A 26356-nucleotide genomic window follows, 5' to 3' on the forward strand; every position below is an offset into this window, starting at 1 on the left:
AATGAGTTATCACAAATAGCAGTAACGTACCTAAGCATGGGCGACACCCGGGGGCAGTAATTTGTGGTGTCACTCCCCCTTACCAAAGAAAGGAAAAAAGGGTTTAATGTTCTATGTAAACCTGAAAATCATAAAATTTTCAGAAACTACTACATTCATGTTATAACGAAATTTAAGTTGATTAATGCACAAAAAACAAATAAAAAGTATGAATGTTTTTTACATAACTTGCCCTAGACGCATATGTACAGGGCTGTCACAAGGTCAAAAAAGTAAGGAGATGTAAGAAATTGATGGTCCCCTTATTATTTCAAACACAGGAAAAGATAAATGGGATTCAGTTTTTTGGTTTAAGAAAAGGAAGTGAGACTACTGTCCTAGACTTTCAATACTATGTTTAAAGTATTGAAAATATGAACTTAATCCAGAATATAATATTTACTCCATGATGAAAATGGGGGGGGGGGGGGACGGGTTTGGAAATTTGAAGGCTTAAAAATGTATTTTAGATAAGCTTTGACAATATCAGGGGGAGAGAGGTTCGGGAGAACTTCCACGTTCATTTTTTGAAATTGAAACGTTAAAAAACGCAAATGCTATCCTCTGGGGACCCCCCCCCCCCTCCCTCGTAAAGCGACGCCATTGTAAAGTTATCCGTCTGTAAATGTACAAATAACATTGTTTTTAGCATGATCGTAAAAGAAGTAATAAACTTAGACCTTTGGCTTCGGCAGAAATTATTGTGGTAAAGAAATATTTCGCAAAACCAAACACATTTTTTCCATGGGCGCTTTACAAAATTAATCACATTTGATTTTCATTCCATTAGTAAAATTAGCAATAATTTTTCCTTTTTTTAAAAAATAATTTTACAATCAATGTCAAAAAGAAAAGAAGAAAGAAATGCTTATATACTAAAGAAAATTAAGGATTATAAGGACGCAACTAGTCGCCTGCAGTGACCAGCTGTTTCGCCTTTTTACGCCATTCGTGATCGTATTTCTTTTATGTGATCGTGTAATGCACATGATTCCCTCTAACACCACTTCACTTTACAACTCTTTGGATCTTCACTATATTCTCCATTGAGAATCAACTTTTTAATGCTACACCTCAAGTATCATCACTAAATTATTCACAGTCAAATCAATAATTCGTCAATTTTTTTTTTTTTTTTTTTTTAAATCTTATAAGTTTGGTAACCATCTTGATGTTAACGATGATAAAATCGATGTTGTGTTCCAAAACATTTGCAATTTTTAATGTTGAAATTTAACAAGAGAAATAGAGTTAGAGTATAAAAGTATTTCTCTGAATATGTTTGAAAAGAATAGTGTAAGAAACAAAGATTGTAATAAATGTAGGGGGAAAAAATGTAAGTCAGCGTAATAGATTTACTGTAAAAAGCTACATGTAATTCTTTAAGAAAAACCTTATACTCTTTTATTTTTAAGTGGAATGAATTTATTGCATACAAGAATACTTAAGCGAAAAAATCATTTTTTACAAGTTCAAAGATAGAAAAAAGAAATGATGAGTGAGCCATGCGTGCACAAAAACATTTCAATATGAATTCATCAGGCGAGGGAGTTATACTTAAAAAAAAATCGATTTTCCACCCGATGGCTCCATTCTATTTTCTATATTTCGGAGTGTAAGCATCTATCATTTTTTCAACCAGGCGCCGTCCGTTTTTTAAGCTTTTCAAAGTGCAGAGGGTAAAAAAAAAATAAAAAGGGTAAAAATATTTGGCACCTTACAATCGTGTCGACAAACTGCCCCCTGACAAATGAGACGTCAGAAGATCGAGACAGCAAAGAGACAAATTGCTATCGAGCGTCACTCGATGTTGATAGGAGTGGCAATTGGTATAACTTAGGATTGAAATTATCGGGATTCTTTTTATGAACTGATGCTTTCTGTTCTAAATCGAACTTTTCAATGGCACGACATCAAGTTGAGGACGACCCAGAGATACAGAATCAAATCAGTTGAACTATTCACCTCTTCCATTCACCTACGTAAAAAGAATCTTCTACTAATTAAAGTAAGTCGAAACAAAATCTACTACATCTCACTTGAACTAAAGCTCTACGATTCATAGGGCTTTAGTTTAAACCAGGAACTGTGCGAGATCGATTAGTGACGAGTAGAGATGTAAAATTTTGAGGCGGTAAAGTTTTTTCCCCCCGGTTTTTTTCTGAAAAAAATGGAAAAAAAAAAGACTTCTTTACAAATTAAGATGCCTTTAAAAGCTATTTTTTCTTGGAAAATATTAACAATGATGCAATGCAAGTTTTGTTTTGTTTTTTACAAGAAATATATATGAAATGTTTACTGTTTAAAAAAAAAATTAGCCAGTAGCTTTCTTTGTTCAAAACACCAAAGATTATCAAGTCAAATCTTTAATCAATCATTAATTTTGGGTAAGATGTGATTTTTGACAATTGGGCAAAATCTTAAAACAGAATTTTGTTTCTGGCTATTTGTGATTCATAGATTTTTTTTTTTTTTCTTTTTAAGTTTGTTACTCCATAGCTTTTGAAGGGGAGCACCATTAAAGGGTCAGCTTTGTGATAGAGGTTGACCATAATAGAGCACTGGGGCTTTAAAAATGTAAACGGACTAAATGGTACGATTAGGTCAGGCCAGTTCATTTTAAAGATATCAGTAGTTCATCAAATTTTATACACACCAGTTTCCGCAATTTTTTTTCAACATAAATGCAAATCAAAAAATTTTGCTTCAAATATCTGGAGTTCTTTTATGGACACGGCGTATCAAAATTTTCAAAACAAGCATCAAACTAATTTTTTTTAAGCTGTAAGGTTTGGCACACAATTTTGTGCCTTAAGTATCATGCAGCCGATTCAGATGCTCATGTGCATCCTAATAAATTCAACGAAAAAAAAACATACACCAAAACACCACACATTGCAAAAAGTAATGAGTGCAACTGTCACAAATGCAACTGTCACATAAGCAATAACTCGTACATGCATGCAGGGGCGGACTGGCAGCCCACATGCCGATGCGCCCTCCCGCTTATGTGCCCTTGCGTCCTCAAGTCTAAACACCTTTATTTATTTATTTATTTAAACTTATCTTATTATTTTTATTTTTTGCTGAAACTTCCTTTTGTTTTCTTTTCTTTTTATTTTGCACCGGTTTTTCTTTCTGTCTGCATTATTTTTTTGTTTTTTGCACATTTTTTTCGCCCTCTGGAGATTAAGGTTGGCGCCCTCTTACGGGGCACAGTCCACCACTGTATGTATGAGTGTATTGGTTTGTTAGCCACCCCCCCCCCCCTCCCCCTACACAAACGCAGGATAATTTTTTCCCGCTACGCCACTAAACCACGCGGCGATTGCTTGCCTCTCGAATTCCGGAACTCGTAACATTTCCGGAATCAAAAAGGAGTTGCTTGAAACCCTTAAACAATGTACGCAATATAAGTATTATGTAGTGCGTGAATTATAACATCGTCCTTCCATAAATAAAAACAAGCTTAGATAATTCATTTCCTGGAACAATTTAATGCACCGCTAAAAAATGAAAAGAAAAACTAAAAGAATAAAAGTAGTGAAGACGAAATGAAACGATAGGCCCGCAGAAATTCATCTTTTTTAAAAGCTCAATGATTGAAATAAAAGTTTTCTTAGTTCTAATATGGACGAACACTACTTATCTCGCATCCTCTATCACTTTGGCATGCGGCCAAAATTGTCAGGTTCCGATTTCTATTTTCATATTTTACTTTTTTTTAGCATTTAACTACTCATATTTGAGCTCAACGCACGCAAATTGCCAGTCTGTGTTTTGAGTTTTAACTTGTATAGCTTTAATTTGGTTTAGATTTTCTTAAAGCAATGCATGAAAGCTTAACCCAGAGGAATTTCCAAGTCTATTAAACATCTCGAATTACTAGTTTAGGGGAGGACGCCGTCATTAAAATGAGTTAAAAAATGCCAACTAATATTTCTCTCATCTTATTATTTTTTTTATATCTTTTTACGGAGTGCTTACACAAAAATCTCAAAACTTTTCGCTGTGAATTTTTCATTTAAATGAAGGAATTAAATAACCTTTTTGCACACTGAAATGGCGTACTAAAATTGAAAAGACAAAATTGCGAAACAAGAGGGAGAGCAGGAGTAAAGAGATATGACATCATGCACTTTTTTTAACTGTAACACGTGAGAAGTGGAAAGGGTTCGGTGAACAAACGAATTCGAACAAATTTTTTTTTATTCAGTAAATTGTTCGAGAGATCTCGGCGAGGACACCTCATTCCCATGTTTGACTTTTCGATTTGAACTATTTTTTGTTCAATTTTGAACAGTTCAAAAAAAACTTAACATTAGCGCCTATGGGGAAATTCAAGGCAATTTCGAACTGTGAGGTGAATTTGCTTCAAGCAAACCTTTGTAGGAAAAAGCTTTTGATGAAAAACTTGTATATAAAATATCTTTTTGATTTGAATAATTTTCCGTTCAATTTTGAACAGTTCAAATCCCTTAACATTAGTGCCTACTGGGAACTGAAAGAATGTAGATTCCGTACTTGAAGGCGGATTTATCTGAAGCAAATTTTGTTGGAAATAGCTCTTGACGTCAAACTCCAGACTCCGAGAATTTAAGGGCCACCTGACTCCGACTCTTGTGCTCGACAATTAATCGGACTGCGACTCCCCGACTTTGTAGCTTTGGCAAAAATTTATACACTGAGGACAAATGACTGACTCCGATTCTTGAATCCGACTCCTTTATCCCAAAATGAGATTGACTCCGACTCCGCAGCTATGGTTCACTGTTAAATAATTATTGTTAATATGACTTGTTTTCATTTTCACGCTAAAGTTTTTAATTTAGGTATTCAGTTTTCGGCGGATAAACTCTAAGTCATTTATGTTTTCTACATAAAAATATGCGCAGATGATTTTTTTTTTTTTTTTTTTTTTGACACTGAAAATTATTTTTTTAAGTTTATATTTTATTGTTTTTATTTATTTTGGTAAATGCATTAATTCATTTAAAAATTATTTTTGGCACCAGGGGAAAAAGAAATTATTATTTTTTTTTTTTTTGATATGATGGATTTCTTATAATGAGCTTATTAATTTTAATTATTATTTTTTCGTTTTGAAAGTTGTTAAAGAATTTTTTGTAATGGAAAAAAGTTTATTAGTTGCTTTGTTTAAAAGGTGCTGCTATTTTATTTGTTCGTTTATTTATTTATTTTTTTTACGCATCTAATTTTTTAGATGAGTGAGGAATATTTTTTTTCATAGAAATCAGTTTAAAATATTAAAAAGATATGTTTGAAACAATTTTTTTGATTTTAGGTATTTTTGAGAATATTGATCAGGTACTAGAAAGTAGTATGGGTGTACGGGAAAAGTAGGCTCGTTTAGTTCTACGGAACTTCTTGTTTTAGTCTGAGGAAAACACTAGTTCCCTCTGGGTATTTTTTTCTGAAACTGAAATCAATTTTAGGCTATTGTGCAGATAAAAGGGTTACGGAGTTCTTCCATGGAAATTTCTATCAGTGAAATTTTAAGCTACCTTTAGTAATTTTAGGGACTGGCGAAGGTTTTAAGACTTTGTCTGGCAATTTTTCGATATTTAAATCTGAAAAACTGAAATAAGGAGACTTGATCCAAGAACCAGGTAGTCCAGACTCACTCATTTTCGGTAAGACCAACAAGTAACATCATTTTCCGATAGAGAGGCTAATATCTTTTCCATATTATTAACTACAAAGCAGAGGTATGATCTTATAAAGGGCGTCCCAAAATTAACGCAAGATTTGAATTTGCCACCATTTTTTCCATAAATTGTTGGCAGCCATGAAAAAAGAACAATTTGACAGTTGAGAGTTTAGGGGTTAGTAAAAATGGGGTGTTATTGTGCCATACAGCTAGAGAGAGTGAAACATTTCAATTACTGCATGAGGTATTTCCTGGTCGCGTACTCTCATTTCGGTGATCAGAATTGGCACCCTAGATCGTGTGATTTAACATTTTTTAATTTCTTCTTATGGGGTTATTTGAATTCAAAGGTCTATGTCAACAAGCTCACAACCACCCGCCCATTACCGTGTTGCGATACCGAGCGCCAATAACAGTAACTGCTTGACCAGCCTCAACTTTCATTATTTTTGAAAACAATTGTTCAATAATGAAAGCGCGTTATTGTATCGTATAACGCTCCATTTTTGATTACCCTAAACTCTCAGCTGTCAAATTGTTCTTTTTTCAGGGTTGCCAACCATTTATTGCAAAAATTGGCGGGCAAATTCAAATCTTGCGTTAATTTTGGGACACCTTTTATTTGTGTCTCGTTTTTGCACCAATCGGAACATCAATATTCCTCCCACGCAAAAATTTAATTTAAAAAAAGGGAAAAGTTTGGACGTAACTGGTGTTTGCATCAAGGTCCTCAATGGGGTTGTTTCTTTCAGTCAAAAGTACTACTTTTAGTCACTAAAATTAATAGAATTAGCAACAAAAAAAAAGGAAAAAACATGGAGCGACAGAAAAACTTTCACTTTCTCAACCCTTAATTTTTAATTAATTTTTAAAATGTCTGATTTTGAAAATGAGGAGTAGTCCATATGACGTCACAGGTGACGTCATAAGTGACTAACAGGAGGAGTGACTAACATAAGATGACGTCACAGGCAGGCCCGTGTCCAGATTTTCATAAAAGGAGGGGTTTTAATCTTACCAGTAGGGGGGGGGAGAATTCAACCCCCTTACAGCTTTTAGTTTTACGACAAATTGCCGATCTCAGTATGGCGTTTATTCACATGTAAGGACTGCTGTATTCTTGAAGGATACCTCTAGCTGTACAAGTTACCAAAGTATTCCTTCGTTTCACAAATTCGCTTTAATCAAACTTTGCTTGCTTCTTTTTAATTAAATCTGTTTACTATGTAGTATATTGCAATGAGTGTTAAAAACTCTTCACAAAGTCTTCTATAATGTAGAATGTATATCAGGTTGTTATGTTCTGAAATAATGCTCAATAAACTAAACAAGAAAGAACTCTTTGCAGATGCAAATTACATAGCCAAGCACAATCACTAATGCATCTTCATAGATGTAACATATGCCAAATTCGCCATAAGCTCCTTACAATAAGCAATATTCTTTCTTTGCATTGGTAAATCATTCAGCGGTTCGTCCGCCATACTTTTTCCGAAATATTACATCAGTTTGTAAGGTTTTAGCAGTTGTAAATCGCAAAAAACTTCAGAGAGAAAATTAAAATAAAATAAAAACGCTGAACGCAAACTTTCTCATTAAAGTAAATTTAAGTCAAATATACATTTTCTTCATTTTGCTTATTTTTTCCCCCCAAGGGAGGGGTTTAACCCCTAAAACTCTCCCCTTAGACATGGCGCTGGTCACAGGTGACGTCATAAGGACTACTCCTTTTATATATAAGGACTACTCCCCACTGGCGTCACAGGTGACGCCAGTGGAGATGCGCCAGTTGGTGCATCTCCACTGGCATACTGAATGCTTACGCTTGCTGTCTACCGTGTTTCCAGGCTATGATAATTCAGAAGCGAAATAAATATTGCGCTCCACGCTTGCTATCAACCATATCGTTGCCAGTACATGTGAGTAAAGAAGCGAATTAAATGTTGCGATCTGCGCTAATGGCATTTCATCACTTGTGATGTCATGCGCAGAAGCGAAAAAATGAAATTGCACCATTTAAAATAATTGTGAAAAAGTATTAAACGTTGCCAAATTATTTAAATAATGGTAAAATCCTATGTTTTTAAGCATGTTCATTCAGAGAAAAATGTTTTTAAAGTTTCGAAAGAGCAACCCCATTGTAGACTTTAGACTATCATTGGTTATTTTAGGACTACAAAGAGACCTCATACCTGAAATACCTTAGGGACCCCGTTAAGTCTCAATCTGACCCTGATTACAACTAATGTTGAAAAAAAAAAAACCCTGCCCCCCCCCCCCCCAACTTTGTTGCAATCCTAAATCCGCTTAAGTTCAGCAGCTCTTCCTTCTAAGGTGAAATTTTGTCCTGTTTCAGATTTAGTTTATCATAGTTCTGGATTGCTTTCCCGTATGAGATTCTGAGATGAAAATACTCGTATAGAGATAATTTACAATACACCAATGAAATATCTTGCCAACTGACAGTATTTAGTTGAATCGGTTACAACCAGTGAATACCAGGGGCGTCCACATAAATTTTGGGGTCCGTCACAAATGACTTTTACGGGTGCCCCTCCATTTTGTTTCTCCCTACATAGATTTCACCCCTCATTAAAAAAAATCTCGAGCCTTCTTCAGGCTCGGAACCGGGCAGACAGGTGTGTCCCCCCCCCCTTGTGCATGCCCCTACTCATTTGTATTAACAGCCCAAACATGACCCACACATTTATGGCAGGGCTGGGACCCCTTTGTCTAATGGTGCAAGCCCCTTCAATTTTTGTTAGTAGATGTACAAATATAAGTTTTTAACCCTCATTTTTCATCCCAGGCCCTTTTTCAGGCTGCGCTGGACCCCAATTTCTCTGACCCCCTCCTGTTTCCTCAAAATGGGAGCCATGGCCCCCAAAGCTCGAAAAACTAGAGAGAAAGTTGATGAGAGGAAAGCATTCGGACGTGTAGACTTAGGGCGCTATTTACTTTGGTCCCTACTAAAGGATGGATAAAGAATAAACCTGTTTCCAAACGCTTTTTACTTTCTTCTATATCTAATATATAGAAGAAAGTATTGGATTCGTGCAAATTTTCGAATTTCGAAGGATTTGAACGTTTTAAGGTGTGCTGAGTCCATTTCGACCATTTTTGGAAAATGTATGTGTGCGTGTGTCACATATGTGTGTGACCAATTTTTTGTGGCCGCTCTACAGCAAAAACTACTGCATGAAATCGTACGAGATTTGGTACACATATGTGTACCTATGTGAACTTGTGCCCATTGGTTTTTGGTAAGAATTCCTCCAAGGGGGGTGGAGCAATGGGACGTTTCTTGAGTTATGCATGCCTGTTATTACCCAAGAGGGGCATTTCCACGAAAAAGTGGACATGAGGGTAAAAATATCAAAATTGTCCTTTTGCAATAAATAATATGTCAAATTAAAGGCAATAATAATTAATATGAGGATTATACAACTATAAAGAATATTTTCATTATAATTACTGTTTTTCATTTTTTGGGGCTTAAAGTTAGTGCAACATAAAAAACTTTCAGTTTGAAAAAAAATAGGGTATTTTCATTCTCTCTGAAACAATACTTCAAACAGTAGCATTTTTATTTTGTGTACATTTATTGTCATTTCTGACCTTTGACTATTTTTTAAATTCCTTAATATTTGCTAAAAATGCATTAAAGAACATTTGTTATACAAATATACTTATAAGGTCTGTCTGTCACACCCGTCACAGAAAAGATGCTTAATATAGCATAGCAAATGCAGTATTCCATGAAAAAGCATGAAATTTCATAAAAGTCTAATTATAGTGCATCTGATTAAGTATGACACAAAAAATATTTGATTAAACAAAATTAATATGAAAATTTTGGTGTGACGGGTGTGACAAAAAGTTTGTGACGGGTGTGACAAAATCATTGTGACCGGTGTGACAACACTTGAAACACTTTCTAAATTTCAAAATAATTCATAAATTTAATAGAACAGTTTACATACTTCTGTTTCACAAAAAATTAAAAGATTAAAAAATAGTAATAAATCCTGAAATTCAAAACATTTGAATTTGGCAAGAATTGTAATTATTTAGTATTTCATTTTTCTTTCATTCTTCATAAATTTTCTGATAAATACAAATTATAAGATTAATTTTATACAGACATAACTGTGCCATAGAATTAAATGTGGTTTACATTTTTTAACTGTAACTTTATCTCATATAACTATCTCTTTGTGAGAGTTCTTTTATGATTCTGATGGTGAAGAGATCAAAGTTTCTTTCCTACAACAGAAGCTGTTTTTCTTCGATATTACATCTTTTTACGTCACAGCAAATCAAATACTACAGTCAAAGGCAATGTTGCCATCAAGATGGGACAAATCTATTGCAATAGAAGGCATAATATAGGTATCTCAACAGTTGACACTAACAAGACACGAGCTATTATACAGCTTGAGGATTTTGTATTTTCCAGGGATGAGGTTTTATTTCATTTGAAAAAGATTAAAGCAACTAAAGCTCCAGGACCAGATAATATTTATCCAAAAATTTTAGTTGAATGTGCAGAGGAATTAGTGGATGTTATTTTGAATATTTTCAATGCTTCTTATAACTCGGGGACGGTGCCAGAGGACTGGAAGCTGGCTAACATAACGCCACTCTTCAAGAAGGGGTCTAAAGGTATTGCTGGGAATTATAGACCTGTAAGTTTGACTTCGGTGATTTGTAAGATTTTCGAAACTTTGATCAAAATTAAGATCATGATGTTCTTAGAGACTAATAGTCTGTTGACTAGTTTGCAGTATGGTTTCAGGAAAGGTAAATCCTGTACTACTAATTTATTGCATTTCTACGACAAGGTTACCTCAGCTTTAGATAACAAAAAATGTGTGGATGTTGTTTATATTGATTTTCAAAAAGCTTTTGACAAGGTACCGCATGTTGCTCTTCTCAGCAAGTTAGCTGACATTGGAATAGGAGGAAAAACTTTACTTTGGGTTAGAAATTGGCTTACTGGTAGGAAGCAAAGAGTAGTTGTGAGAGGAAATCATTCTAATTGGAGTGATGTTTTAAGTGGGGTTCCTCAGGGATCAGTTTTAGGGCCTCTTTTGTTTATTATATTTATGAATGACATCAATGAAAATATTTCTGGAAGCATGAATTGTTTTGCTGACGATGTAAAAGTTATGGGGATTGTCGAAAACGAAGAACAAGTAAAACAGCTGCAAGAGGATTTAGATCATATTACTAAGTGGGCAGATAAATGGGGTATGGCAGTTAATGTAGGGAAATGTCAAGTGCTACACTTAGGTCATGGAAATAAGCGTATGAGATATCATTTACAGGGTTCAGTCATAAATCAGGCAGAAAATGTTATGGATCTGGGTATCTTAATAAATCAGGACTTCAAGTTTAGTCATCAGTGCAGTATTGCTAGTAACAAAGCCAACAGAATGCTTGGGTTCATCAATAGATCTATTTCAAACAAATCTAAGAAAGTTCTTCTGCCTTTATATAGGAGTTTAGTAAGACCTCATTTGGAGTATGCTGTTCAGTTTTGGTCGCCTTATCTGAAGAAAGATATTTTTGTATTGGAAAGGGTTCAAAGAAGGGTAACTAAATTAGTAAGGGGACTCTCAGATTTAGATTATGATACCAGACTTAATAGGCTTAACATGTATAGCCTGGAGCAAAGGAGAGTCAGAGGGGACATGATTCAGTTATTTAAATTTATCAAAATGAAAGATGTAAATGGATTAAATTTTTGCGGGGAAAGCAGGACAAGGGGTCATTGTTTTAAGCTATTTAAATCTCAGGCTAACTTGGAAATCAGGAAAAACTACTACTTTAGCAGGGTCGTGGGCACTTGGAATAGCTTACCGGAAGAGGCGGTAATGAGCAAGGGAGTGGATAGCTTTAAGAGGGCCATTGATCTTCATTGGGGACTAATTAATTGACTAGGACCAGCCTAGCTGGGCCCAGAGCCTGTTGCTGGTCGTCACATTTGTATTTGTATTTGTATTTGTATAAAATCGTTTCACCACTTTCAGGTGTGCGATTCTACGAATCTTTTAATTGGAAAGACTGCTAAGTCTACATTGAAAAAAGTAGCTGTCACTTCAACTCAAAAAACAGTAGATCTTCTTCCTAGCAGGATCCTACAACCACCTGAGCTTACAATTGCTGATTTTGTTTTGGTTTCACTTACCACTACAGGCAGCAGTACGAAGCACTGCATAAATAAATTTTATTATGCTACTGTTTTGGACATTGACATCACAAAAGAAGAAATAAGTTTAAAATATATGCAGGCTAGTGGACCCCATTGGATTTGGCCAGAAAAAGATATTTCATCTGCAAAAATATCGGTAATTATTAAAAAAGTTGCTCCACCAGCCCTTGTAACAAGTAGAGGCCATTATAAGTTCTAAAACAATGGTACATATAGGTACAGGATTTAATTTCTTATAAAATGTAAGTATATATTAACTATTGTCAAGCTCACTATTTGTATGTACTCTTCAGTTTGTCTGTACTCTTCTTTAAAAAGTTGCTCCACAAGCCCTTGTAACAATTACAGGCTACTGAAAGTTCTAAAACAGTTGTAGGTATGTTTATATAGGTGTTATCTTTATCTTTACTACTAATAAAGCTGAAAGTCTGTCAGGATCTCTGTGACGCGCATAGCGCCTAGACCGTTCGGCCGCTTTTCATGAAATTTGGCACAAAGTTAGTTTGTAGCATGGGGGTGTGCGATTTTTCGAAAATTTGATGTGGTTCTTTTTCTATTCCAATTTTAAGAACAAAATTCTCATAATATAGACGAGAAAAAAACAAAATTATCATTACGTCAAACCGTAACCAAGCCAATTGGTGAGAAAATTCACCATACATTATATGTAAACATACAGGCGAACCAAAAAACCTTTTTAATTTTCTATTACGGGCAAAGCTGTGCGGGTACCACTAGTTTGCAATAAAATGTAAGTACATGTTAAGTATTGTCCAGTTAAATAGTTGTACTGATCACTGTTCTTCAAAAATTTGCTTCTCAAATTCACAACTTGGCACACTATCACACCCGTCACAAATTCTGTCACACCCGTTACGCCAGAAAAAAAATTCCTATGAGGTAAAAAAATTTAATTGTGCTATAAATCTTGTGTTTTAAGTTTCATCTGAATCTCATTCAATAGAAAAAAAAATGCTACAGAAATGAAACATTAAAAAATTCAGAGGAAATTGTACAAATGCAAAGGTAAGTGAAAACTCATGTCCCAAAAACGTCACACCCGTCACAAAATTTAAAATATTAAAAAAAAAAATTGAAAACTTCCACAGTTTCATTTTAGCTTAATTATTCAAGCAAATGCATAGGTTAACATCATTTAAAACTTTGTTGGTGTTTACTAAGTTATTAACTGGGTAAAACTCAGATACAACTCTCAAAAATAGCGTCTCAACGTCACAATGGAATAATTAAAGTAACCGGCGGAATCAAACAATATTAAGTCCATATGTTGCCCCTAACAGGAACAGGAGCTGATTCAATTTTGGTGTCAATATCTCAAACGGGGGCTGAGCTATAGAACTTTTTTTGTCGTCAATTGTGACTGCTGTATCTCAAGAAATAACGAAGGGAATCAAACAAAAATTTATCGACAAGTAGCTCATAGAGGGTATAAGAGCTGATTCTATTTTGGTGTTGACAGCTAAAAAGGGGGTGGCGCAATCGCGCATTCTTTTTTTACATTGTGAGCGCCATATCTCAAGAAGTAATGCTACATTCTAGATGAAATTTGGAATAAATGTAAATCCATATGTAAACAGGCGTTGGTTCAATTTTCGCGCCAATCGCTCCAAGAAATGCTAACTTTTTTTTGTGAATAAAAATAGCTTTATTAATTTAACAATAAGAAAGATAAATCGTAATAAACTGTCGTCTGCATATTTCTCGTGATTTTAATTGTATGGAAATATTATCTCAATATTGTATCAAAATATTATCTTTAACTGTTGCCATCTTATGTTTGTTAACAAATAAAATATTTAATTAATTCAAGTGAGGCTTTTAAAATAACTTTCAAGTTTCGCTCTTTGCTTTGCTTTTGCAATAATTCAGACATTAGGACAGTCCTCAAGTTTTTGCTTGTGCAATTTTGTTTTTGTTGGGAATATTACTTCTTCGTCAAGCATAGGGAGGGATCAGAATTATAAGAAAGATATAGAAGAAAGTTTTGTGATGGCCACAACATACTAGTTTCACGTAGAGAAAACAAATTACATGTTTTTTTTATTATGGCATTTTAAAAAATGTTAGGTGTGAATTTAAATGTATTAAGTTTAATAATAAAAAAAATGCTGAAAGTGGCTCACTCGGTGGTTGGCCCAGTCGGGGACTCCAGACTAGCCGACCTGGCCAGTCCGCCCCTGCTCACCGGTACCCTGGGTGGTATTTTGTCTCTTTGTGTTGCCTTATGCCTGAATCAATAAAGTAGTCTGATATTTTGAGACAATGGCACCCAATTTTGCAATGTTTGTCAACTATGGACACAAGGGTGGTTCAAACATGCATGTAAAAAAAAAAGTTTCTCCTAGACAACAGGACACCCCTCAATATTTTTATACCTGCGGATAGTAATGTACTGGAAGAATTTTAGCTTCCTATTTGAACTAAAAAAACACAGCAAATTATCATATACCCTAGTAATATTAATGTACTTTGCAATAAAATAATTATTTACAAAAAAATACAGCTGGGGAAATTAAATGTTTTAAAATTTGTGGCATTTTCTATGCTACGGCTAACGTTAAATTAAGGGGGTCATTGAGCACAGTCTTAAAATTCAAGTAAGCTAAAACTTTACAGCATAATACTATTAGTAAGAATAGGGGGTGTCCTGGACTCTAGCTGAAAAAAAGTTTTGTTTTTAACCACCCTAACGGACACATTAAAAATCACAACAACAGTAGCGTTAGAGTCAAGTGCAAGATTTTTTAAATAAAACTTCCTGAAAAAGGTGGTTACGTTTATAGCAATAAATGAACCTTAAAAATGTCTGTCAATCTGCCACAGATCAGTTATTCCATTACAACACACAAACTTGTATTAGTCAACCCAATGCATAAAAAATTATTCAAACTAACAGTTTTTCATTGTTGCTTCAAGATCTTGAAATTATTCATCAATTTAAAAAAAAATGAATGAATTAATACACAATTCATAGGAGTATTGTTTTGTACTAGGAATTCCAAAAAATTAGTTTCAAAAAATGCACTTTCAACATGAAGCAAAAAATAGCATAAGGGGGATAAAAAAGTTGAAATGGATTAAATCCACCTCAAAACACGTTAAATCCGTCAAAATTCAAAATTTTACACAAAAGTAATATTTTTTTAAATATATATATTAGATATGAAGAAAATAAAAAGTATTTCTTTTTTCTTCTGTATTTTTTTGCATTTTAAATGTTAGCGATGAAGCATACAGAAATCAGTGTCAGTTTTAAATGAAAATAATTTCAGTGCAATCACTTTAACTTTTGTTTTTTCACTCAAAACTGTCATTTTCTCACACTCCTCCTGAAATGAAAAGCACTTTTTCCCTAGTATAATCAACATAGCAAAGCTGTGGATTGTGATAATAAAAAATACTTTCAAGCGCAAACTAACAAAAGATTTAAAAGATGTAACCATGGCAACAAAATAAAACATTAATAACTGGAATGGAGGAGAAATTTTAAAATCCAGTAAAAAACAATTTATTTTTCATTGAGATAGAAGCTAGGAACTGCTAACCGTAGGTTTAGTTTGATCGGAGGTTAAAAGAATTTATCTTTCCGATGATGTCCGAAAGTGAAAGCAGCTGTGGAATAGTCTGTTCCCTTTTTATTGATGGTTTTAATGAAGAAAGTAGTACCTGGAATCAAGGAAAGCCTTGAAAACCAAGAGTTAAAAACAAGAAAAACTCCCACTGTAATTAAGTTATAGAATTGGAAAAAAAATGCATTGAGCACATTAAAATCTGTTCTTTTTAATGATTGTAAGAAATTTTTCCCCTCGATATTCAAGAAATTATTTAAAAACTGGGTCTTAATTTCGAATTAAAAACATTTTTTATTGAACTTTTTTGATCTTGTCAGCAAACCTTTTTGGTGCAAAAAAAAAAAAAAATGAAAATTACACCAAAACACGTATAGCAGAATCCATATCATTTCAACCAGGGGGAACCTTGATGGTTTCAGATTTTTTTTTTTTTTTGAATTTAACATATGTTAAAATTTATAAAAAATTAAGAAAGACGTGTTTTTTGGTTTTGCTCAAAAAGCCCGAGATACTGGCCACCAAAGTCCGACCCAGTCATCATTTCTCACTTGCGATTTTCGACAAAATCTGTGACGCTCTTTCATCACAAAAATAGTGCAGCATATCTTTTTTTGCAGTTTGCTTTAATTAAAAGGTTATTTTTTCTTGTTTAAAAAAATACACACCATTTTGAAATATGTGTTTTAGTTTTCTTTTTAGTTTTTTTGAGAAAAAAATTCAAATCATCTTTTGGATTTTCTCAAAAATGCTAATTTTAATTTTTTTTACTGTTTATTTGTGCTACTGAGACATGAAAAGAAAAAAAAAACTTCTATTCCTTGAAAAGGAGAGCTTCCAATTTTTCGTTCAACAGGTTTTAGAGGCATTTGAAAAAAAAATGAGGATTTTTAAAGAACTCTTTAGATAAAGGTAAACCTGAAAATTCAAAATTTTATTTAGCAGCAAATGATCAGAAAAAACCTTTTAATTTAGTTACATAGCCAAATTTTAATTTTGAGTCTCCACTTCATCCAGGAATTTTATGTTTTATTTGAAAACAAGATCGCAGTCTCCCAGAGGATTCGCTACATTCCCCCATGCAACCTTCCTGCATAGCATCAAAGGAATTGTTTAGTGCAGTGCCATCTTGTTCTCACTAAGGAGTTTGCTTGCCACTTGCTGCTAAATAAAATTTTGAAATTTTCAGGTCTATCTTTAATTAAAGAGTTAATTAAAAACCTTCATTTTTTTCAAATGGCTCTAAAACCTGTAAACCAAAAAAATGGAAGCTTGGCTTTTCAGGAAATGTAGTGCTCAGTGGTACTAATAAACCGTTAAAAAAATGAAAATTTTTGAAATTGGTTATTTGAGAAAATCCAAAAAATGATTTTTTTTTTTTTTTTTTTTTTTTTCAAATGACTGTGGAGAGAAAACTAAATTACATTTTTCAAAATGCTGCATATTTTTAAAACAGGAAAAATAACTTTTAAATAAAACAAACCGCAACAAAATATGTTGCACTGTTCTTGAGGTAAAGAACGTTAAAGATTTTGCTCAAAATCGCAAGTGAGAAATGATCACAGAACCATCATCATCTTTCCCCGCCTATATCTTGGCTAGGGATGCACCGATTAATTGGCAATACCAATTAATTGCCCCTAATCGGCCGCTTTACCGATTATTTATAACCGGCTAATTGTTGCCCATTAATAAGCAGGAAAAAATTTTTCAGTAATCTTTTTAAACATACCTTCAACAAGAAACTATGATGAATACATTTTTAAACAATAAATAAACGTAATTTGCTGCACAGATTTTAGAACTGCAGTATAAAAGTGTACAGAGTAAAATCAAATAGTTTAGAAAGTGCGTAAAACTGAATGAAATATTAAAGAATAATTCTCGCAGCTGAAATTCATATGACATTGCAAAGCCTAATAAAATTACAGGACTTTTAAATTGGAATGCAAACAATATTTATCTTTCCCTAGCCCTCTCCCTCCCAACTCTCTCATATTACCTGCCTTGCAGCTGTTTTTTTCCCCCTGTTATTACTGTTATTTCCATTTATCTTTTGAAGGACAGAAATGCAAGAGAAATAAACAAATGTGTTAATGATCCCACTGGAACCTCCCTTAACTCTCTCCAACGAAAAAGAAAAAACTCCCAAATGCTTTTGTTTTAATTTTTAAAGAAAATCAGGATCATTTCCTAAAGTTGACGATGATAACCTAACCCTCAGCTTTTAGTGACACAACTTGATAATTTTTTCAGTTATTTTGTTCCTCAAAACTATGCATATGATTAGATCATACCACAAACAATTTAAATTTAATTTTTGATTTTAAAAAAAAATGATATTATTTGATGTAAGAAAGATATATGTACATACTTTGCTATTATTTTATATTTTTACAAATTAATGGTTGAATAATACTATTTTTATTATTTTTTTAATTTTATTTTGAACAAATACGCACAAACAATGTTGCATCATGTTTCATGAGTCGATACTTTTCCCTTTTAGAACCCCTTATATTTTTTATAATAAATAAAAAACTTAGATTAAATGGCTAATAATAATTTTAAAAATAATAATTAAAAAATGCTCTTAAATTTGCATGCTGACCACATGCTGCCCCCAGGGGCGCATACAGAAAAATCTTTTGGAGGGGGTTTGGGAAATTGACTATCTCTCCTCCCCCACCCCCCACACACACACTCAATGATTCATAACAAAGTTTTCATGACTTTATTTTATTTATTTATTTTTTTAAGGATTCCTTCAGGTCAATGAATTTACTTCTAAGTACAAGAATATTATTCCCTGATATACTTTGAATGTGGACGGAAAACATCTTTGAGGTTTCAAGTCAATTAAATACTAAATCCAAAAATACTAAATCCAATATAATGTCACCGAGATGCTATACAATGAGCGGTTTTGATTAGAAACCTCTTTTGAGTTTTTATAAAAGAATTTATATTTAAACTATTAATATTATTTGATTAAGAAAATCATAACTTCATAATATATAAATTTTATTGAAGAATTCAGAAACTTTCTGTGTAAATATCAAAGCAGTTGCAGATTTGTTCTTAAAGCCATGATGCAGTCGAGATAACATATTTATACTAAATGCAGTTTCCATTAATAATCATGGCTTTTCCAAGAAACTGCTGTCTACCTTATGATTTCTTCCATTTTGCATTTTTTATAAGCTGAAAAAGAAATCTATTATTTCGCAAAGAGGTCCCTGGATCAAAATGACTCTTTTTAAGGCATGCCTACACATCTTAAAAAAAATAATAATTACTGATTCCATCAAAGAAGAATTAGTAGACAAATCGCGATAAGCGAGTTAAATGTGTTCTGCCACTCTGGGCCTCTGACTCAAATATTACTTCTTTAGCAAACAAAAATGCTTTTCTTTAAAATATGCTGTATATTTTTTTGTGTTTTTTTTCATTAGCTATATAAAAAATGCAAAAGAGAAATCAATTAAAAAATGATAAACAAAATAAGTTAAATTTATTCATCCTTTTGAGAGGGCAGCCCCCTGGATCCCCCTAAAATCCGCTGCTGGCTGCCCATAATAATTTCAAATTTTCATTTCTTGTTAACACATTGTGATTTTATTAACATTGATATGAAAATTGGCTAAAAGAAATTGTATGAAATTTCAAAATTATTTTTGGAAAATTAGGAAAGAGAAGAAAAATAGTCTCGCAGAAACAATCTGTTAACTATTTCTAAAGTAAAAAAAAGTGACGGAGGTATTGGAAAAATAATCATTATGGTCATTAATCGACCAGAGCCGATCAATCAGCGGATTATCAACAGCCGATTAATCGGTACATGGCCTATTTGATTATAGGTACATCACTAATCTCAGCCCAAGATTTTTTTATGACAAAACCAAAATACACGTACTTCTTAATTTTTTATGAATAATGACATATCGCTTATTTGGAAGAAGAGAACCACAATTCGATGAAATAAAATTTTACAGGAGAAACGCTTAAAGTTGAACTCTTCAGGTAATTTCCATTAAGAAAAGTAAGTTTGCTGTGCTCTCCAGTGGTTAACATTAGAACAAAAAATCTGTCATTATTTTCCAAAGAAGATAAAGTCCTCTGAAGGCCTTTAAGCGAAAGAAAAAAGAAAATTAAAAATTTCGTAATGTGGCACTTTTTCTCGAAACAAGCAATGTGTTAAATTTTAAAAAATCTGAGACCATCAAGGTTACCCCCTGGTTGAATTGACATAAATTCTATCATGTGTAGTCCTCTAGTTTTGCTTGCTCACATACAGACGCTTTTTGCAGACCTAATTTTATACTGTGTAGAGCTTACAAACACATAATAATATGTTGTACTAAAATTTGATTGTATCTCGGGGTGGATAAAGACTACCTTTTAGGGGATGGGAGTCACGCTGAAGAATGACCTCCCCCCCCACACACACATACAGGATATTTACTATCAATGTAAATTATACAAAAAAAACACCCACACAACTTACCTGTTAATAGATTTATTTTTGAAAGTCAAGGGTGCAATGGACTCCCCGACCCCACAAAATAACACACTTGGTTGCAAATTTTGCTGGTCAACAGGAGTTTAATTGTAATAAAAATTAAGCAATGTAAAAGCAAAACAGGACTGAACATTTATTCTGTTGAAACATATATTTTGTTATATTGGTAGTCATTGTTGTGAGATTTCACTGTATTAGCAAATAAGCAGAAAATATCAAGTTAAGAAGAAAAAAACTACAAAGTTTTCTTGACTCGGGATCAAGTTATGTACTGATAGAAACAGTATTTTGCTTATGAATAATCTGTGGACTACAGTCCGACCTCAATGTCTCTAATCTCTCGGGAAGAGAAAAAAATTGGGATTTTTAGACTTCGATTAATTCGAGGTTTTAAAAAAAACGCTTTAAACTCTCACAATTGCACATAAACAGGGTCGTGCTTAGAGTTTTAGGCACCTTGTGCAAAATTTGTTTTAATAGTCAATAAATAATCATTTATTTTATTTATTTATTTTCTCATAAAACATAACCCGCTGTAGTGTGTCACCCAGCTATATAAGGTAGTTCGATATTTTTATAAGAAATTACAAAATTAATGTGAAAAATATGACACTAAATATAGTTGCCAAGAAAATTTTTGGAATCCGAAAGAGATGTAATTGATGAAAAAGACTGTTGATCCTAATTGCAGTGTTTTTCGATCCCCCCCCCCCCCACAAAGGAGGGGTTTGATATACGAAATTGAAATTTAACTTCAGAACAACGTTCGGAAAAAGAATGAAAATTTTTGACCTTTTTCTGCCTTTCCACTTATTTTACTACTAGCAAATATAGAAAAGTCATTCCATGTCAAATGACCTAGGGATTCCCCGTTCTACCATCTCAGATTTGGATGAAATTTTATAGAGGTGTAGAGATGCCTTTGAAACTAACCTTTGCAAATTTTCAGTTTCCTAGATCCAAATCCTGAGGATCGAGGATCTAGGATTTTAAAAAAATGTGATCCAAAATGGCAGATCAGCTTTCTGGGCCAAACTGCCAAGTTTAGACTGAGTTTACAGTAAATTTAATCACACTGGAAGCCTGTAATTTTAGGGTAAGTACAACTAGCTGTTAATACGTTGATGTATTTTTGGGAATTTGAACTCATTAGATTTTTCGTAGCACGCATGTAAGCTCGTGAAAAATCGCTGTGGGAAATTTTTTTCTTGGATTTTAGGTAGTCATAAAATCTGAACAAAAATAATTCAAAGGCTCGTACTTGGTGACTACATTGTAAAAATACTTGTTTTTAATGGGTTACACTTTCAGAGCTTAAATATCTATTTTCTGAAAGATATTGTCATCCAAAGTGGCTCTCAAAACCATTCCAAGTGAAAAATAGCTTATTTTCAAAGTGCTGTAGCTTAAGTTTGTCACCTCGCATCTTCTTTTCGTTAATACAGTAAAACCCCTCTAATGCGGATACTAATAGGACAAATTTATTTGTCCGCAACAGAAGGGTGCCTGCAGGGGTTCAATAATGCTATTTGCCTTGGAATCGGAGAATTAAAAATTGTGCGTATTAGAGGGGTGTCGGCATTTGAGGGGCGTCCGTTAGGAGTGGTTTTACTGAATCATTAGAACAAACAGATTTTTTTTCCTTTCAAAATAAGTTTTTCTTCAATGGTATTCTTTTGAATAAGGATAGAAAAATTAAATTTTGTCTGTTCATAACGAGTTTCCATGTTTAAGTTCAGATTTCAGGAAATTTTATCACACTGGACGTCTGGAATTTTAGGAGCTCAAAGTACTTTTGGTTGTCAAATACGTTCCAGTATTTTTTTGAATTTGAGTTCATTAACTTTTGTGTAGAACGCATGCAAAGTCGCAAGAAAAATGCAGTGGGGAAACATTTTCTTGGATTTTAGAATGTCATAAATTCTGAACAAAAAGAGATTCAAAAGCTCTTACTTAGTAATTCTATTGTCAATATACATGCTTTTGATGGGTTATAAATGCAGAGCATTAATATTGATTCTCTAAAAGATATGGGCATAATCCAAACTGGCTGTTAAAATTGTTCACATGAAAAATTTAATGCGCTGTGTAGCATGTAGCTCAAGTTTGTCCGATTGCATCTTCTTTTCGTTGGGATCATTAGAAAGAAGGTATTTCTTCACACAGAAAAATGTTTTATTCTCTTGTATTATTTTAGCACCCCCTTAACTTCAAAATATTTTAGCGGCTATGTGCGGCCGCACAGTCTGCCACCCTCTAAGCACGGCCCTGCACATACATACGATATACAATAAACTCCCGATTATCTGCAGAATTGGGTGGCAAAAATGCCTCAGATAATAAAAAATCATGAAAAAGTCACAAAGATGCTAAAATGAGGGAGAAATTTAGTGAAAAGTGTCTCTCCTCAAACACTTAGCTATATTGATGCATATTTTTTTTTCAAACTGAAAATTTATACAGTAAAAATGTTTATGCACAACAGAACTTAACATCAATGAAGAACAAGTGTATGTACGATACAGAAAGCAAAAAAAAAAAAAAAAAAAAACAGAATAAATGAATAGAACAAAACCAACCAAGTTTAAATTTACAAATTTCGAACAAAAAAAAAACGGCCATTGGTATTTATTTTTACTGTGAAAAAGTTTCTGAATGTTGATTGACTTGTGGATAATCCGCACCTCAGATAATCTGCTCACCAATAATTGGGAGTTTACTGTATAAGTACCTACTATGTGACCACTTTGCATAACGACTAACAAGTTGTATTGAAATGAGTAGTAATTTTGACTTTTTTTTTCTCCAGCTAGAGACTTCAAAGTTCTATTTTCATCTTCAAGCAACCTCAGATTAAGCTTTTCGTTAGCCATTTAAAGATGAGTAAAAAGTTGAAGCATGAGGAACATGTTTTCTTGTTTTTACCTGAGCAAAGAAAAATTCACCCCTCTCCCTTTTACTCAGAGCCCAATCTTTGGGGGAAACAGCATAGAAAAAAAGACTGAAGCACGCTTCTATATTCAGACTCCCCTATTATATCGTCCCCATCCCTTATTTTAATAGATTCTATGAAAAGGGATAAAAAAAAATATAAGCAGTTGTCTCGGAGATCGACTCAACTACAAAAAATTCCGACGAATAACAGCAAATTTAAGTCGTTTCTGTGTGAAAAATTTCGATGCATGAAGGGTTTCAAAAATGAATTTCGAGATGACTATGGAAAAGACATAAGAATTATTATGTACTAGTGGTACCCGCACGACTTTGCCCGTAATAGAAAAATTAGAAGGTCTTTTGGTTCGCCTATATATTTACAAATAATGTATGGTGAATTTTCTGACCAATTGGCTTGTGCCCATGTTATGGTTCCACATTATGATAATTTCGTAATTTACTCGTCCATCTTATGATATTTTTGTTCTTAAAATTTAAATAGAAAAAGAACCACATCGAATTTTTGGAAAATCTCTTTGAGGTGCACACCCCCATGCTACAAACTAACTTTGTGTCAAATTTCATGAAAATCAGCCGAACGGTCTAGGCGCTATGCGCATCACAGAGATCCAGACATCCAGACAGAGACTTTCAGCTTTATTATTAGTAAAGAAAATGCAGGGGAAATTTTTTCTTGCGAGATATCAAGTTTTTTGAGATAAAAATGTTTGAGATGTCAGGGGTTTGACTGTAGTTGGAAAGCGAAGTTGCAAATCTCAGTTATTAAAAATTAGTAGGGCCATTCCATGAGATAGAACAGGCATTTTATTACACATTCTTCAATTATTTTATGAAAAAATATCTTTTAATGTTCAAGGTAATTCTTCAGCAAAATCTTTACTGTTTATTTCAAAAATAAAATTTCTAGCTTGTTTTATTTGTATTTATGAAACAAAATCTAAAGCACAAAAATACTACTAATGTCCTGTTCTGTCACATGGAATGACCCAGTAATGTTTATTGTTAAATATGAAACCTGCCAAGCATTTCTTATTTAAAATCAGTACCAGATGTACTTAAGCGACATATATTAAAAATCCTTTTAAAGAGATCATTCGTGAATAAACGAACACTAAAAAATATGCAATTCTTTAAAAATTTTGTAAGTTGTTGCCTCACTAAATGTCTAGTTTGGGGGGGGGGGAGGGATGGTTACCTTACTTAATGCTATGAGCTATGCAATTCTCAGAAAAAATAATAAATAATTATTTTTTAATAAAATAAACCAACAAATGAAACAGGTACTTAATCTTTATTTTTGTGATTTATTTCAGAAACGAGATACAGTATTTATTTATTTAAAAATTAGTAAGAAACTGTCGCTTTAGTAAAGGTTCTTCCAATTAATTCTCAAGTATTCCACCAAAATTTCCCAATTTAATGATAAAATAGAGAACATTAAAACTACAACAGATTAAAACCGCTAATAACAATTGAATGTGTTAGTTTCTTTTTTTTTTTTTGTTGTTGTTGTTAAATCGTTTATTTAGCAAAATCAATATTGGTAAATCCGCATCGTTTTCGATTAATAACAGTAAGTAAACAAATAAATAATAGAAATAAAGAGATTATGCTTGTTTTTACACACATAAATGCTTACTTCCTAATCTCAACATGCATTTATTATTATTATAATTTATTTAAAATTTGGAAACAGCGGTAAAAAAAAATCAATGAAAAGCACTCTTGGAAAACGTAATATTTGATGCAGGATTTTACAAAATGAGTACAAATTTCTATGCCTCACCGAGATGAAACATTAAAGTACAAATACCGGAAAGAATGCAAAATGTTTGCAAGCCCCTTTAAAAAAAATTACTAACCCTTCATGATACAGCTATCATTCATTGCATCTTTCATACGAAAAAGATAAATCAGTGAAATATGAAATGTATTCAGAAAATTTAGCATGCTAAAGGAGAAAAAAATGAATGTGTTAATGATTCTAGTGCTTTGTATAATAACCTGAATATAAATAAAGGTACTGAAATTTTATAGAGCTATTTAAAAGCGTCCGTAGTACCAATTCATTAAAAGCCTATATCAATCAGCTGAGTGAATATTATTGCACCTGTCAATCGCAAGGATTTATTTTAGTGTTTTAAAAAGCCGATGCTTCCAGAGAACTTTATAATACAAAAGAAACAAGTTTGAAAAAATTTCGAAGATTATAACGATCAAAATTTTCACACTTACCGAGCTTTACTCGATCGCCTTTACCCTTCCCGACTCCACCGATATTCTCGGCACACCCTTATTACTACAAGATGGCGCTCATGTGACGTCACTGTACAGGAAGCCGTAAAAGCCGCAATCCGCTCACCGTAAAAGAAGTTTTCTGGGCAGAAATTGCCAATAATTGGTAATCCAGTGTTCAAAGCACCGCTAGATGACAATTTTTCGATGAAAGAACGGCATCATGAACAGTATTTTTATGAAGAGGAGAAAAATGAGGGAAAACGCTATATCTTTTCACTCAGTTCGGCATTCACATGTGCTGATGTTTACAGTAAAGGGAAGCAAGCACACGCACAACAGCGCTTCGGCCTACTTCGAAGAATCTGACACCCAGCAAGTGTAGGATGATGGAACAATCCTTATATGGCTGTCGGACTTAATCGTTCATAATGCATTTTCATACATAAATTAGTGAACACTCGAAAGCAGTCTAGTCGATTCAATGAACGAATAAGACTTTCTCTGCTGTGTCTTCCATCACAAGCTAGCAAATGTCATCATAAAATGAGCTCATCGCAGTCCTGTTTGGCAACACGGATCCACCGCACGCGCGATTTTTAACCATTCATTGAGAAAGAATCTTCGCTTGTCACGGATTGACAGCTGTTCACACGAATTTCACCCCCGTTTGTACTAAATAACGATGTTGAAATTTGTTATCGAGTCTTGAGAAATCCGATTACTCTTAAATATCACTGCACATTTGCTTTTCAGATTCGTATGAGAGAACCACTTAAAATCATAATTGTTATTTATTACTGCTTAAAAATCAAAAGGACAGCACTATTCAATAATTGTTTAATTTTTTTTTTTTTTTAATGCTTTATTTAATAGGAAAAATAACAACAAAACACAAAGAAATGCATAAACATATTTTCTAAAATCCGGGGAAGGGGGGATAAGTAAAATAATTTAAACTAGCATATTTGCATGCAATGGAATTTTTACTTTGGGAAAAATTCCGTTAAGAGACCTTAGTTTGGTTTTCAAAGGTGAGTGTATTTGCTCTTTTTTTTTTCAGTGGAAGAGGGATGGGCGGCAGATTTCAAATCAGCCTACGGACAGGGGGCTGCACGGAGCTCAAA

General features: G+C 33.3%; 1 protein-coding gene across 2 annotated transcripts in view; it reads right to left on the bottom strand.

Moving 5' to 3' along the window:
- Positions 1-25683, bottom strand: part of LOC129235307 (talin-2-like) — a 249247-nt gene extending 223564 nt beyond the window's left edge. Inside the window, exon 1 of one of the 2 annotated variants that reach the window (XM_054869037.1) lies at positions 25230-25680. The gene's annotated coding sequence lies outside the window, so the exon portion shown is untranslated. Of the gene's footprint in view, positions 1-25229 lie in introns of both variants that reach the window. The other variant, XM_054869039.1, reaches the window with a different exon arrangement.
- Positions 25684-26356: the final 673 nt, after the last annotated feature.

Source organism: Uloborus diversus, chromosome 2 (assembly GCF_026930045.1).
Source record: "Uloborus diversus isolate 005 chromosome 2, Udiv.v.3.1, whole genome shotgun sequence".
Classification (NCBI taxonomy): domain Eukaryota; kingdom Metazoa; phylum Arthropoda; class Arachnida; order Araneae; family Uloboridae; genus Uloborus; species Uloborus diversus.